Below are 16368 nucleotides of genomic sequence, written 5' to 3' on the forward strand. Positions count from 1 at the left end.
GCGTATGACTCCATGATGTGACGCTCCTCTTGCTTATGAGAGAGGGCGTCGGTGCTGTATGAGATAGGACATCCCCCAAAGGAATTTAAAGTTATTTCAGGAACTGGGAGAGTGAAAACGGGGGTCATGGAGCTCGCCTGGGGTATGCTTTAGTCAGGTCGTGGGCTGACAGGGGGAGAATTTATGCATGCCGGGAGATGAGGGGCTGACCGGGTTTTTTTAAGGCAAAGCGGGGATGCAAGGGAGTGGATGTGGATAGCCCGGGCATGGGCGCATTGAAGAGAAAAGGAGAGTTTGATCACCACCAACGAAGTGCTTGTTGCCTCTTTAGTCATGGAAGGAGGGATCTTTGGGCTGATAATATGGCGTCTTGCTCTGGACGAATGTAGGATGCATAGGCTGATGAGGACCAGCACCCCAGTTGTTGAAGGGAGGCGGAGGACACCCCCTGCATGGCTGCTGATGTGGCTGCTCCGATCCTGAAGGAGTGACTGGAATGGTTCTCTGCAGGGATGTTGCATTTCTGGAGTGTGGTCTTGAAGTGAAGGATGAACCAGGATCTTGTCATGTGATGATGGGGAGAGATGAGGAAAATTTAAGCACCAGCTTAGTCTACTCTAAGCTAGCAACAGTATTTAAGCACCAGCTTAGTCTACTCTAAGCTAACAACATGGCAGTATTTAAGCACCAGCTTAGTCTACTCTAAGCTAACAACATGGCAGTATTTAAGCACCAGCTTAGTCTACTCTAAGCTAACAACATGGCAGTATTTAAGCACCAGCTTAGTCTACTCTAAGCTAACAACATGGCAGTATTTAAGCACCAGCTTAGTCTACTCTAAGCTAACAACATGGCAGTATTTAAGCACCAGCTTAGTCTACTCTAAGCTAACAACATGGAAGTATTTAAGCACCAGCTTAGTCTAAGCTAACAACATGGAAGTATTTAAGCACCAGCTTAGTCTACTCTAAGCTAACAACATGGCAGTATTTAAGCACCAGCTTAGTCTACTCTAAGCTAACAACATGGAAGTATTTAAGCACCAGCTTAGTCTACTCTAAGCTAACAACATGGCAGTATTTAAGCACCAGCTTAGTCTACTCTAAGCTAGCAACATGGCAGTATTTAAGCACCAGCTTAGTCTACTCTAAGCTAACAACATGGCAGTATTTAAGCACCAGCTTAGTCTACTCTAAGCTAACAACATGGCAGTATTTAAGCACCAGCTTAGTCTACTCTAAGCTAACAACATGGCAGTATTTAAGCACCAGCTTAGTCTACTCTAAGCTAACAACATGGCAGTATTTAAGCACCAGCTTAGTCTACTCTAAGCTAACAACATGGCAGCATTTAAGCACCAGCTTAGTCTACTCTAAGCTAACAACATGGAAGTATTTAAGCACCAGCTTAGTCTACTCTAAGCTAACAACATGGCAGTATTTAAGCACCAGCTTAGTCTACTCTAAGCTAACAACATGGCAGTATTTAAGCACCAGCTTAGTCTACTCTAAGCTAACAACATGGCAGTATTTAAGCACCAGCTTAGTCTACTCTAAGCTAACAACATGGAAGTATTTAAGCACCAGCTTAGTCTACTCTAAGCTAACAACATGGAAGTATTTAAGCACCAGCTTAGTCTACTCTAAGCTAACAACATGGCAGTATTTAAGCACCAGCTTAGTCTACTCTAAGCTAACAACATGGCAGTATTTAAGCACCAGCTTAGTCTACTCTAAGCTAACAACATGGCAGTATTTAAGCACCAGCTTAGTCTACTCTAAGCTAACAACATGGAAGTATTTAAGCACCAGCTTAGTCTACTCTAAGCTAACAACAGCTTAGTCTACTCTAAGCTAACAACATGGCAGTATTTAAGCACCAGCTTAGTCTACTCTAAGCTAACAACATGGAAGTATTTAAGCACCAGCTTAGTCTACTCTAAGCTAACAACATGGCAGTATTTAAGCACCAGCTTAGTCTACTCTAAGCTAACAACATGGCAGTATTTAAGCACCAGCTTAGTCTACTCTAAGCTAACAACATGGCAGTATTTAACACGTTCACTGCCAAGGACGTGTTAACACGTTTTCAGAATCCAGCTGTTGACTGCCAAGGACGTGTTAACACGTTCACTGCCAAGGACGTGTTAACACGTTTTCAGAATCCAGCTGTTGACTGCCAAGGACGTGTTAACACGTTCTCAGAATCGATTTTTTTTTTTGACGGTGGGACGTTGATCTAACCCTTTTACGTCTCCTACACCAGAATTGGAGGTATTGAATGTGTATAATCTATTTTACCGACCCACTGAGTGTCGACATGTCTCTCCACAGTAGAAAGAGGCGACCCAAAACTGGAGGGAAAAGCGCGACGAAGCCGTTCTCATACTGTAAAATTGATGGCGAAAACGCTTTCACTTTCGCGCTGATGCACAGCGGTGGCAACGGTGGGGGGTTCCAAGAATAGATTGGATGCACACTTTGAAACACGCAGCATAAATATGACCAGAATCGCATCAAAGCTCTCAACCAAAACTCCACGAAACGAGCGAGTCCACCCAGACTTCCTCAAACAGCGGCCGCTCAAACAGGCAGCAGCCAGGCAGCAGCAACTTCGTTGTGACACGCCCGCTGGAGAGCCAGGGAGGCAGGAGGAGAACACACACGGAGGGAGGAGTTGGAAGCAGAGGGGGGTTTCCTGCTGTTATGGAGGAAATTACTGTTCAAAACTGTTGTTTAGATGTCTGACTCTTACTGATGCCAAAAATGAATGGTTAAAGTGACTGTTCTATCGAATTTCACAAAAAGCCGTTTATCTCTGAATAATTTTTCTGACGCTGAAACCATGCTGTATTCAACTGCTAATGCTTACATAACTACTAACTCTACAAACTAACTCTTTTAGACAGAGAAAGCACACATTCTATTAGTTCTTTTGAGATATTGTGTGTTCACAAAATCTTAGCAGAAAAGAATCCTCGGGTCTTGAAAGATGAGCCAGAATCCTCAAAAAAACCCTCTGGCAGAAGCTAACTACAGTAAAAAAAAACGTCTGGCAGTGAATGTGTTAAGCACCAGCTTAGTCTACTCTGAGCTAACAACATGGCAGTATTTAAGCACCAGCTTAGTCTACTCTAAGCTAACAACATGGCAGTATTTAAGCACCAGCTTAGTCTACTCTAAGCTAACAACATGGAAGTATTTAAGCACCAGCTTAGTCTACTCTAAGCTACCAACATGGCAGTATTTAAGCACCAGCTTAGTCTACTCTAAGCTAACAACATGGAAGTATTTAAGCACCAGCTTAGTCTAAGCTAACAACATGGAACTAATAACGTCAAAGCTTTTCTGCCTCATTGCCATCTCATATATAGCCATAGGATGCTAACGTGTATTTTCCCCTCCTCTTTGGCAAGCTTGGCATTGTTTCATGTTGTAAAACGTGCTTTCCACTTTATCCATTACATTGGGATATCAAAGCCAGAATTGTTGGATTAGTTCAACAGCCACTATTTTCTGCTTTCTCAGCAGATTGTGCTGTTGTAATACCATTTAATGAACTGTTAAGCCAAGGACTAACATCAATCACCACTCAGAGAACTTCTGAGGCAACTTTTCTGTAGCAACATAGTCATAAACAGCCATAAACACAGAAACTGCTGAGACTGTCTCAGCAAGCATGATCATCAGGGACACAACCAATGAGCATGCACCTTAAAGTGTAACCTACCCCCAAAACACTTTTTTCCAGCTTTTAACCAATATAGGCTATATGACTTTGGGGGTGGTGTGTGAAGAATTCTGGTCAAAATGTCCACATTTGAGACCAAACTGTTACCATTGTACTAGGGGTGTCACAATACACTCAGTTCACAATACGATAAGATACACGATATTGGGTTCACGATAACGATACGATACGATATTTTAACAATATTTTTTTGCGATCGATTTGTAAGTTGAGTAATTTGACCATTTTCATCCTCCGTGTCTGTAACGTCCCTCGTCTGTTCAAACAAAGGAATGAAAAGGAGAGTGAGCATGCAAACAGCTGCAGATCACTGCCACCATGTTCAGCTTCTTTTTCTCACGATATGAGATTTCATCTCAACGATACATATTGTCACGTTTTGATATCGCAATATATTGTGGGACGATATATTGTGACATCCCTACATTGTACCATTTGTATCATTTTCAGCAGCATAAGTTCCCTCTATGGGTTCAAACCTGCTTTTTTTTGTGCCCTCAAATGAATGGGAGATTTGGTACATCGTGACGTCACGGTGGTATTTGCGTGTGCCCCACTCATGTGAAAAATTGTTTTTCCCCCCCATGTGATTACTGTAGTTCACGCGGCGCGAGCCCTTTAAGAGCAATGCATCCATGGGTAATCGCCTACTGTGGCTAACATTATCCGCTAGTTAGTTATGTTACAAGATTCAAGATTCAAGTTTATTATTTGTCCCAGAAGGGCAATTTGTGTGCAAGCAGATATAAAAACATACAGAAATACATGTAAAACAAAACATGGACAAATGAAACAACATGGAACATGTGCAGCAGTTTTACAGCACATGGATCAAGTGAACACAAAAATAGTAAAAGTCACACCTCAAAGGATACGTACAATCAGGGGCGGTTCTAGGCCGTTTTTGGGTGGGCTTTAGCCCACCCAAAAATAGTCTCAGCCCACCCAAAAAAATAGAGGCAAAAAAACTTTTTTTTTTTTTTTTTTTTTTTTTTTTTTTTATCCCTCTCCAAATCCATGGTGGTCATTAGTAGCAGTTTCTGACTACACTCAATGCGCTGTGTGCATGTTTCCCCCCCCTCTATGTTCTTAGGGTGGGCTGAGACAAAAATTTAGGGGGGTTCAGCCCACCCGAAAAGTTTCTAGAACCGCGGCTGCGCAGGCGCTCCCTCCTCCATCTATCTGCCTAATCCCACATCACTTCACACAGGTCACACACACAGTACAGCAGCGAAGTGGTCCTCCACAGTCCACACAATCGTTCTCCCCACTCATGATCAATGAAACTGAGGTGAGCATTGAGCAGTCAGAGTCGTTAGTAGTTACTTAATTAGCGCATATTGATATGCAAATTAGCACGTAACGTTGTCGTAGGCTAAACAAAAGAACTTGTCGCTGTGCCTGCCAGACAAACAGGTGGACTGGAGGAAGGTAGGTAGGCTACCATGGCACCAGCCAGCCATGTCATGCTAGCTCGCAGTAAGCGGGTGTAAATGGATGTGATGTTTTTTGAGAAACATATGGGCATAAGTGACAAACATTTTCAAACGGGTCCCTTGTTATCTGAATGAAATTAAGCCCTTCAGAATCGCAAGTGGCTGCTTTACACAGCCTGTCTGATGTGATGATGACGATAGCTTAACATGCGTGCATGGCATCACTTATGTCTTGCTGTGATGTTAGTTCAGTATCTCAATAAAAGTTCTTACAGGCTTGTTATTTCCCTCTAAGGCAGGGATGTCAGAGATACGGCCCGCGGGCCGGATCCGGCCCACGGGCAGGTTTCATCCGGCCCGCGAGATGTTTTGGAATATTAAAAAAAATATATATATATATTATTATTATTATTAAATTCGCACCCCATTATCATGAACTACGTGTGGCTAATAAGCAAGCTAAGAGTTCATTCATAAGTTAATTAACCTGCACTACAAGGAAGTATGTCAGTAGGTCATCAGGTGTAAACAAAGCCGCCATAATGCCACGCTGGAATTGAATCGCGCATTCAGCTACCTACCAAAAAACAAAAGAATCAACAAGATCAGGCGCGGACTGCATAATCGGGCACATCGGGCAAATGCCCGGTGGCCTGGCCTGGCCTGGCCTGGCCTGCAAAAAAAAAAAAAAAAAAAGAATTGTGCCCGCAGTCAGGCCACTCACTGAACAGCAGGCCAGGCGCCGCCTGCTGGTTTACTAGTGGTTTTATTACTTTATTCAGGATTATAGTGGGTGCATCTCATTGTATAATTGGACTTCAAACGGCCCAAATTGGGCTTCAAACGGCCCAAATTGGGCTTCAAACGGCCCAAATCTGGCTTTAAACGACCCAAATTGGGCTTCAAACGGCCCACATCTGGCTTCAAACGGCCCAAATCGAGCTTTAAACGGCCCAAATCTTTCTGACGCCGGCACGCGCGTCGGCCCGTATCGGCCTGGCCTGCTTGGTATCTAATGCCCGGCCTGAATTATGATCCCAGTCCGCCCCTGAACAAGATGCTGTCGAAAAAGAGAAAGGTTGACACGGAATGCAGGCAGTTTCAAGAGAAATGGAAAGAGCAGTATTTCTTTTGTGAAGTAAATGGGTAAATGAGTCGAATTGATTTTAGTAAAAAAAAAATCCGGCCCCCATGAGGTCTCAGTTGAACAAATCCGGCCCTCTACCTAATAATATGAGTCTGACACCCCTGCTCTAAGGGAGTGCAAGGCAGATATTTAAACAGCCTTGTTTGTGTACAGTACCAGTGGCATGGGAGTAATAAAAAGGGATTAAGGACCAGGACCCCTGGTGGTCAGTAAGATGGGCTGGTTGAGCCAATGTTAAAATGATCTTTATTTATTATTTATTTTTGCTTTAAAACTATTTTTTAATTTTCTGCTTAAAGTTCATGAAAAAAGTGGCATTCTTGTTTTTTCACACAATAATTTCATAATACCATTTGTAATGCCACCGTTGTAGTGCTGTTGTTCAAAATTAAAGTACATTTTCTCAGATTTATTGGTGTCTTTCTAGTCACACAATTTAATAGTCAGTGTTTTCCATACACTGATCTATTTGTGGTGGTACACCCTACATAGATTTTGACCCGCACAAATACTGCCACATATTAATTTCAACTAGTTGACTGCAAACTCCTGCTTTAGTGCTTACAGTATATTATTATCTTGTCGGAATATTATTCCAGCCAATAAGTTAGGAAGTTCCCTTTTGATTTAATTTTACTTTTGTTTTGCCTACAAAGCAAAATGTTACTTTACTTGAAACTCCCCTGAAGGGATTTTGGTATTATTTATGCAAGCATAATTCTACCATATAGTAACCTGTATGCAGAATATATATAGTATATATAGGGAAACAATTATTTTTTCATTGCTGTAAAACCACAGAACGGTAAAGAAGATATTGATGTGTGTAGTTCTTCATAGATCTAGTCTCTTCATTTTGATCTCAAAGTGCGCCAGTTTGATCCATTTTTACTTGAAACTGTACAAAATTTTCTTCCGGGGGGGCATGCCCCCAGACCCCCCTAGGGGTTCAGTGGTCCATGCCCTTTGGGTGGGCTGAGCCCACCCAAAGCTCTGATGCTAAAACCGCCCCTGCGTACAATGTACTTAAAAGTAGTAAAATACAACGTACAATGTACTACATGGCAGTAAAACGCCACTGAATGACCAAATTGATAGAACTTTTAACCGTTTCGAGGAACACTGTTTCCATACGGATCACCAGCGTTAGTTTGTTGTTTATAACATGGCTATATTCATAAGGTTTTCTATGATCTATCTCGGATACACTGAGAATACTGGGAGGTGGGCCATAGCGTCTCTGTCGATGATTTGATTTGACCGTTCTGGGCACTGGCACTGGCACTGGCGTTGGCCAATCCTGGCGTGTTCCACCCCCAAATCGATTGTGTTCTGGCGCAAAGCGAGTGGGTTTCAGGACGAAACAGTCTCAAGCCAGTTACGTTATCTTTAGAGCAATATTCTTGGAATGCAAGTTTAACTAAACAGTTACATGTCCTCTGCATTCTACATCAAATGAAGACATTACGGGTTGTTTTATTTTCTATGTTACATACTTATTGGCCAAGATATGTTAGTTTATGGGGGAGGAATTCTGCCAGCTAAAGAAGGGAGTATAGGTGGCCATCTTGCCTGCAGAGTTTTCAAATCAAGTAGAATACCATTTTGCAAGAAATCTGGGGGGGTCAGTCCCCCTTTAAATAAGCTTATTGTGTACAGTGAAGAAAATGACTTGCATAGTTTCTTAGCCTTTTTGTATACCTCACTTTGTCTTATTTGTGTTCTTTTCCAGCCGAGATAACAACTTGATGTCATAACAGGTAGGCTACAAGGACACCATCACCATAAATGTAAGGTCAATAGCTATACATTGCAAAGGCAGATCAACACTCTGTGAAGGTCTTTGCTGACTCCAAAAGACAAATGATAGAACAGTAAGGACACTTTTCTTCTCGAGAAGGCACAACCATAGATAACACCCGTCACCCCCAGTCCTACACGTACACATGCCAACACTGCAATAATTTCTTTGGATGCAGGATAAATCCCCTCAGCCAGAGGAAGCACCCCGAGGACAATTATGTTCATCCCAATGACTGATTGCTGATGGCTGATGATCGCATCTGGCCGTAATGTGCGTCTCACATCCCCATTGTGTTTAGATCAGTGTTTTTGTTTTTGTTTTTGTACAGGGACAATGCACATCAATCAACATTGCTGCAAATGTGCCAATTTTAGCTGGGTAGCTAATTTTCAACTGCAGTCCCCTGGGCAAGGTGTTGATTGCAGGATAAAAACAGTAAAAAACAACAAAACAACAACAACAAAAGACAAGCAATTAATAATAAGCAGTACATAATAAAAGCACAAGCACATCACAGCACAAGGTTAGGCTTCATGCATGCAGGCGAGCAAGCAAACAGACGATGCAGCCAGGCAGACACACAAGAAGACAGACAATGCGGCTAAACCTTTTCGCGTCAAGGACCCCTAAACTGACACAAATTAGACCATGGACCCCCATTTGATAAGATTTTGTCCCAGGGGCCGCTGTCTGATTTTTTGCTTTCAGATGTTTTATACGGAAAGTGTATGAAACCCATGATCAGAACAGTCATACATTCTGTCATTGTGTTACCTATGGAGGGGATTAGTGAAAATAAAGTATTCTCCTTTTTGCTGGGGACCCCTGGAACAATGAGCTGTGCTTAGTATGTGCCCGTGGAGTATTCATTATTCGGGTGGAGATGTCAGTTTAAGAGATGGATGTCAGCATCTCCAGGGTCCCACGGATTGTCAACACCTTCTGCAAACATTTTCCTTAATGTTGTTATTGGACATGTGGTTGCTTTCAATATGGTCGTAACGCGTCTCTGACCACCTCCAGAGATGGGTGATCCGATTACTATTTGAACTATTTGTACTATGTGTGCAGTTAAGCTCTAGCAGAATACAGTGAACACCCAAGATGCAGGCGAATGCCCGCTTTAAAAGGATCGTATATGGGATTAAACTAGAACTAAGGTGTGAATTATTACCATTAGTGTTTGTGAAGATTGAAGGAATTAATGACTGCTGAAAGCTCTTTTTCAGTATATTTAAGCCTGTTATTATAACAACAAGGATTCACAGGCAGGGTGCAAGCCAGCACTAGTCTTAGGCCTCGGGGTTGTGTTGAAAGCAAAGCACATAACACAACCTGTAACATTACGGCTCCCCAGGTGAAGAAAGTTTCTCTTCCAGATGAACTCATTGTAATTTAACTTTTAAAGACCTGCTGTGCTAAATTTGAGCAAATGCACCCTGCTGATACAGTGGTTTCCATATGGGGTAAAATGATGATGGTAAAAGGGATGTGTCGTTTTTTGCTCACTCTTAAAGTGAAAACAGAGGAATTTTGGTCACTGTTCTCTACACATTTGGATCCCTTTATGGAACCCAGTATATCATGGAACTCTGAAACACAGCAGCGCAAGCTCATCTGTTGCTTATACTGCTAAACTACATGATGTATTGTCTGTAAATAACAAAAATGAGGATTTTGCAGCAGTTCCGAGAAGGGTGCATGAAAATACAAAGATGTGCAAAAGGTTACATAAGCACATCTGTTGTCTTGATTTTAAGGGGGATTTTAAAATATTACAAACACAAAATCATGGGATCATAGACTTCAAAATGAAGGAAATTAGGAATTAGGAAAACTCATTTGTCAACTTAGTTTTCCCCGCACGCAGCGGACCGCTCCATCAACCCCTCAGATGTTTGACTTTTACATAATTGTGCAATCACAATGAAACAACTTTTTTAATTGTTGAGTGGTATTTTTAGACTGGTAACCAAAACACAAAGACCAACAAAACATTACACAATGACACATCATAAAACGTACTCTACAAACAATTTACTCTACAAACAATGAAAGCTTCACAATAACATTAAATAAACATAAAAAAGGCAGAATTATAATGAGGTATAATTAAGTTAAGTTAAACACATCTTCCTGTCCCACATAATAGGCTATTTTGCCACTGATATGTTTCTTAAAGATATTTGCGGATAGGATCAGTTTATTGTAAAGCCAGAACTTGCTGCAACTGTTATATAATATAATATATATATAATTTCCTTTCCAGCTGCAAGTATTTAGTACATCAATCAACATTATCCATGGAGATTAATTTTAAATGTTCATTAGTCAACGAGTAAATATTGCTGCATGTAGCGATGATCTGAAGGGTGTTAGTCATTAATAAAATATAGGCTGCTACAGTATGAGAGAAGAAAGACCACAGGGGGCAATTGACTCAGTCCCCTTGTTAAAGTGGAATAAACACTTTGGTAATGTAGTTCTCCATAATGAGTTAGCTTTGACTCAGTCCCCTTGTTAAAGTGCAATAAACACTTTGGTAATGTAGCTCTCCATAAGGAATTAGCTTTGACTCAGACCCCTTGTTAAAGTGGAATAAACACTTTGGTAATGTACTTCTCCATAATGAGTTAGCTTTGACTCAGTCCCCTTGTTAAAGTGCAATAAACACTTTGGTAATATAGTTCTCCATAAGGAGTTAGCTTTGACTCAGACCCCTTGTTAAAGTGCAATAAACACTTTGGTAATATAGTTCTCCATAAGGAGTTAGCTTTGACTCAGACCCCTTGTTAAAGTGCAATAAACACTTTGGTAATGTAGTTCTCCATAAGGAGTTAGCTTTGACTCAGTCCCCTTGTTATAGTGCAATAAACACTTTGGTAATGTAGTTCTCCATAAGGAGTTAGCTTTGACTCAGTCCCCTTGTTATAGTGCAATAAACACTTTGGTAATGTAGTTCTCCATAAGGAGTTAGCTTTGACTCAGTCCCCTTGTTATAGTGCAATAAACACTTTGGTAATGTAGTTCTCCATAAGGAGTTAGCTTTGACTCAGTCTCCTTGTTATAGTGCAATAAACACTTTGGTAATGTAGTTCTCCATAAGGAGTTAGCTTTGACTCAGTCCCCTTGTTAAAGTGCAATAAACACTTTGGTAATGTAGTTCTCCATAAGGAGTTAGCTTTGACTCAGTCCCCTTGTTAAAGTGCAATAAACACTTTGGTAATGTAGTTCTCCATAATGAGTTAGCTTTGACTCAGTCCCTTTGTTATAGTGCAATAAACACTTTGGTAATGTACTGTACTTCTCCATAAGGAGTTAGCTTTGGTCCAGTCAGCCCTTGACAGGAGATATCAGGATCCAGAGTTCAGATGCATCCACAATGACAGGCATCAACACCCTCTTACGTCAATAAGACCATTCCATACTTTTTTTTACCGTGAGTCATTTTGAAGAACAGCAAATCTTTTTCGCTCAGGACATTTGACTTGAAAAATAATAATAATGGGATGTATTTGTATATTTGCATACATTTTTACATCTACAGTTGATGAATACATTTATAATAAAGAATGATAATAATGAATAAACTTATAATAAAGAATGATAAAGACAAGTTTGCTGTCCGTTGATTAAGTGTTCACTTTAATGAACACATGCATGGAGAGAAGTACATCACAGCAAAGGCAATGGTGCCATTCCCTGACTAGAGTCAGAGCAGACCACTTTTATCAGGCTGTCAAGGTCAAGCAGTGCTCACACTGATGTTTGTAAGAATGAGTGGGGGTCTACGGGGGTCTGTGTAAGGAACAATAGGTCTGTCTATATGTACTGTATGAGATGAGGTCATAGCATATGATGGTCATAAGATAGAGCAGTGGTTCCCAAACACCTACCCCTAGGGGTACGTGGAGGTACTGTACTATAGGGGGTACTTGAGAGAAAGGGGAAAATGGAAATATGTAAGAATAAATAAATATTTATAAAATAAATATTTTATAAATAAAAAAATAATAAATTAAACATTATGAATGAATCTGCTCAGGAGGCACTAATTGCAACTCTTTCATTTCTTATTTTGTAATGTTATATTCTTCAAAATGTGGGTCATGTTCATGTTCATTCATTGCATCATTATGCTATTATAGTTTTCTCTTGCAGTTTTCTAAGCAAAATGTTGTAGTTGGGTGAAGGGGGTACTTGGATTCAGAAATCAGGGGAAAGGGGGTACTGAAGCCAAAAAGATTTAGATAGAGCATATGATGTTGATCATTACATTGGAATAGCATAGCCTTTCCTCATCTACAGCACATGTCATCTGTGAAACTGAAGATCACTCATGCCTCCCAGGCAGTGTGGTTTTGTGTGTGTTCCTCACATTCTGCATATTTTGGTGATGTATGCATGGGGAGGTTGTGCACACTCAGCTCTCCATCACTCCCCTGTTGACTGGGCTGTGTAACAGTGACTCATGCAGCAGGGCCTGGCTGTGGCTTCACCTGGGGAGAGAAGAGGAGGGTGGTGTAGGACACAACTTTCCCCAAATCAGACCCAAAGACCACCAGGAGCTTGGAAGTCCATTATAATTTAAGTCATCACCTTGAATAGAGTGAACCTCCCACCGAGAAGCAAGATTAAAGGGTTAAGAAGGGTCTAAAGAATATTTTTTACAGAGGAAATTAAAGGTATAAAAAACTTAAAAGATGAGTGCATGGCAACACATAAACTGTATGCACAGGTGAAGCATCAGAAACTGAAATTATGCGTTGAAGGGTATTATATGACATTCCACTCGGTTTCCGATCTTCTTTGATGACGTCTTTCTAGAGAAAGCCCAAAATCCAAACGTTTCAGCGAGTCCATGTTTCTCACACGGTTTCATCACTCTCTCTCTTTTCTTCGCACAATTTCATGCCAAGATTTCCATTTTATGGGACACACCATTTGTGGGAGTGCATCTCGACATGTGGAACCAATTTATTGTGAGCTAATGAGTTCTGCAGGTGGTTGCAGTCATTGCGTGCTACAATGTAGTCGAGGAAAGAGAGCAGATACTGCAGTTTGGCTGAGGTAACTGTTCGCTACGTCGTTACTGAGGGCACACAAGTATTGGGTTCCATGTTTAGCTTTGATTACTTTTTTCCCTATCCTCTCCAGTGTGACCATTGAGTAAAAAAAATTATCAAGTTTTTTTCTTTTCCAACTTCCCCTTATCCCCCCCCCCCCCCCCCCCCCAATTGTACTTGACCAATTCCTCCTGTTGTCCCGGTCGTTGCTCCACCCGACTGGATCCTGGATTTCCTGACAGACCGCCGCCAGGTGGTGAGGGTGGGCAACCTCACCTCCTCCCCACTGACCATCAGCATAGGAGCGCCCCAGGGGTACGTCTCCAGCCCCTTCTGGTATGACCTCTACACCCACGACTGCATGGCGACTCAAACCTCTAACACCATCGTGAAGTTTGCAGACGACACAGCAGTCGTGGGGCTGATCTCGGGGAGCGACGAGACGGCCTACAGAGAGGAGGTGGGGGCCCTGGAACAATGGTGCAAGGACAACCACCTCTCTCTGAACGTCTCCAAGACCAAGGAGATCATTGTAGACTACAGGAGGGGGGGGGGGCGCACACCCCCCAATCACCATCAACGGCACAGTGGTGGAAAGGGTGGACAGCTTCAAGTACCTGGGAGTCAATATCCACCAGAACCTGACTTGGGCCGGCCACACCGCCACTGTCGTCAAAAAGGCACGGACTCAAGCACCTGAAGAAATTTGGGCTAAGGAAAGAAATCCTCAGGGACTTCTACAGAGGCACCATTGAAAGCCTGCTGACTGGCGGCTTCACCACCTGGTACGGGAACTGTACCACCATGGACCGCAGGGCGCTACGGAGAGTGAGACGCGCGGCACAGCACGTAACAGAATGTGAGTTGCCAGATCTGCATGAACTGTATAAACAGCGGTGCCTCAGGAGGTCCCTGAAGATCATCAAAGACACAAACCATCCCCACAACAGCCTGTTCTCCCTGCTACCCTCAGGGAGAAGATACAGGGTTCCGAAAGCACGCACAAATCGCTTGAGGAACAGTTTCTTCCCGCAGGCCACGAGACTCCTTAACATACACAAATAGTGTAGTAGCCGCACTGTACCGTACTGTAGCTGCTACCATTACGTATGTCTAACGTTTAATTGTATGTTTAATAAGGAATATGCTATTTGCACCTGTATGTCAAATACGCCGAATTTAAAATGCCGAGTTTAATTGTATGTTTAATAAGGAATATGTTATTTGCACCTGTATGTCAAATACGCAGAATTTAAAATGTTTAAGCACGTCTAAAGTATGCACCCGACACGTGCACCTATGTGCAGTGAATATGCCACTGTCTCTGACTTGTCTTATCACTATACTGCCTTATGCTTGTTGTGTCTCTTGTTGTTTTTGCACCCATATGCCCTGTTATATTTGTTATATTTGTACTATTTGCACTATGTTGTAAACGGAGTCCACAGCACAAGAATTTCACACGTGATACTTGTACCATGGAGTGACAATAAAAATCTTGAATCTTGAATCTTGAATCTTGAAACCCCCTCTGCCAATCTGGGGAGAGTTGTAGACTAGCACATGGCACATGCCTCCTCTGATACATGTGCAGTTGCCAGCTGCTTCTTTTCAGGTGAAAAAGTAAGGAGTTTCACCGGCAGGGCATAGCGCAGCGGAGGATCACACTATTCCCCCCAGTTCCCCTCCCCTCAAAAAGGTACCCAACCAACCAGAGGAGGCACTAGTGCAGCGACTAGGAGACCTACCCTTAATCCGGCTTCCCACCCACAGACACCCCTGTATGGACGCCTGACCAAGCCGGAGGTAACACGGGGAATCGAACCTGCGACCCTATTGTTGGTGAATACACCACTGCACTACCGGGAGACCCGCCATTGAGTCCAAATGTGGCAGAAATATCACTAGCTAGCATAAGAAACCTTTCTCTGAAGGATTTAAATGGAACCCGAAATTTCTACGATCAATATTGTCAAATTCACATACATCTACTGTTTTTCAATTGGTTAGCTTCTCTAAACTAAAGATTTGATGTTTGAACAGCCATGGTACTGCTGTCAGTCACAACAATCTATGTACAAGAGGAATTAAATATATACCGTATCTACAGTATATATTATAATATATTATAAGGTATATTTTCAAAACGTGCACATCAAGGCCATGTCTGCTCCCATGTGATTTTTTTTACACCACAGCTGTTTGAAGGCCATTGCAAAAATAAAATGGATAGCTAGCCTTGGAAAAAGAAAGAGGGGGAAAATAGAATGTTCTGTGAATGAGTCACAGGGTGAAGAAGGGCGGAGTGATGTGGGCCCGAGAGAGAGACAGAGAGAGATAGACAGACAGACAGAGAGAGAGAGAGAGAGAGAGAGACAGAGAGAGATAGACAGACATACAGAGAGAGAGAGAGAGAGACAGAGAGAGATAGACAGACAGACAGAGAGAGAGAGAGAGAGACAGAGAGAGATAGACAGACAGACAGAGAGAGAGAGAGAGAGAGAGAGAGAGAGAGAGAGGAACGAAGTGTCTGTGTTTGTTGCGCGGAGGGGGTGGGCACCACGAGGATCACTAGGGCCTCCTGGACCCAAGCTGTTGTTCTGACACACACACACACACACACACACACACACACACACACACACACACACACACACACACACACACACCAACTAAATGCATTTTTACACTAGGCCTATAGCCTATTGCAGTGGTTCTCAAACTTTTTCACATCAAGCACCCCTAAACTGAACACAAAATACACCATGGGCCCCCCATTTATGAGATTTTGTACCAGCATCCCATCTGATAAGATTTTAGCTTTTAGATGTTTTATTACAGAAAGTGTATCACACTTATGACCAAGGTTCATACATTCTGTCAGTGTGTTACTTATGGATGGAATGGAAAAAAAGGACCCCTGGGGGTCCCCGGACCTACTGCTTGCATGCAGCAATGTAGTGGAACAAAGGCTTCAATTCCCCCAGTGTCCTCAGACTGTTCTCACTGTCTTCACAGAACTACTAGCTTCATGATCAAAGTGTCTTCACAGAACTACTGGAGCTTCATGATCAAACTGTCTTTACAGAACTACTGTAGCTTCATGATCAAACCATATCTTCTATAGATGGGTTAGATGGGCTCCGCCATTTCTAACAACTGGTA

The sequence above is a fragment of the Poromitra crassiceps genome (assembly GCF_964638095.1).
Source record: "Poromitra crassiceps genome assembly, chromosome: 1".
NCBI lineage: Eukaryota > Metazoa > Chordata > Actinopteri > Beryciformes > Melamphaidae > Poromitra > Poromitra crassiceps.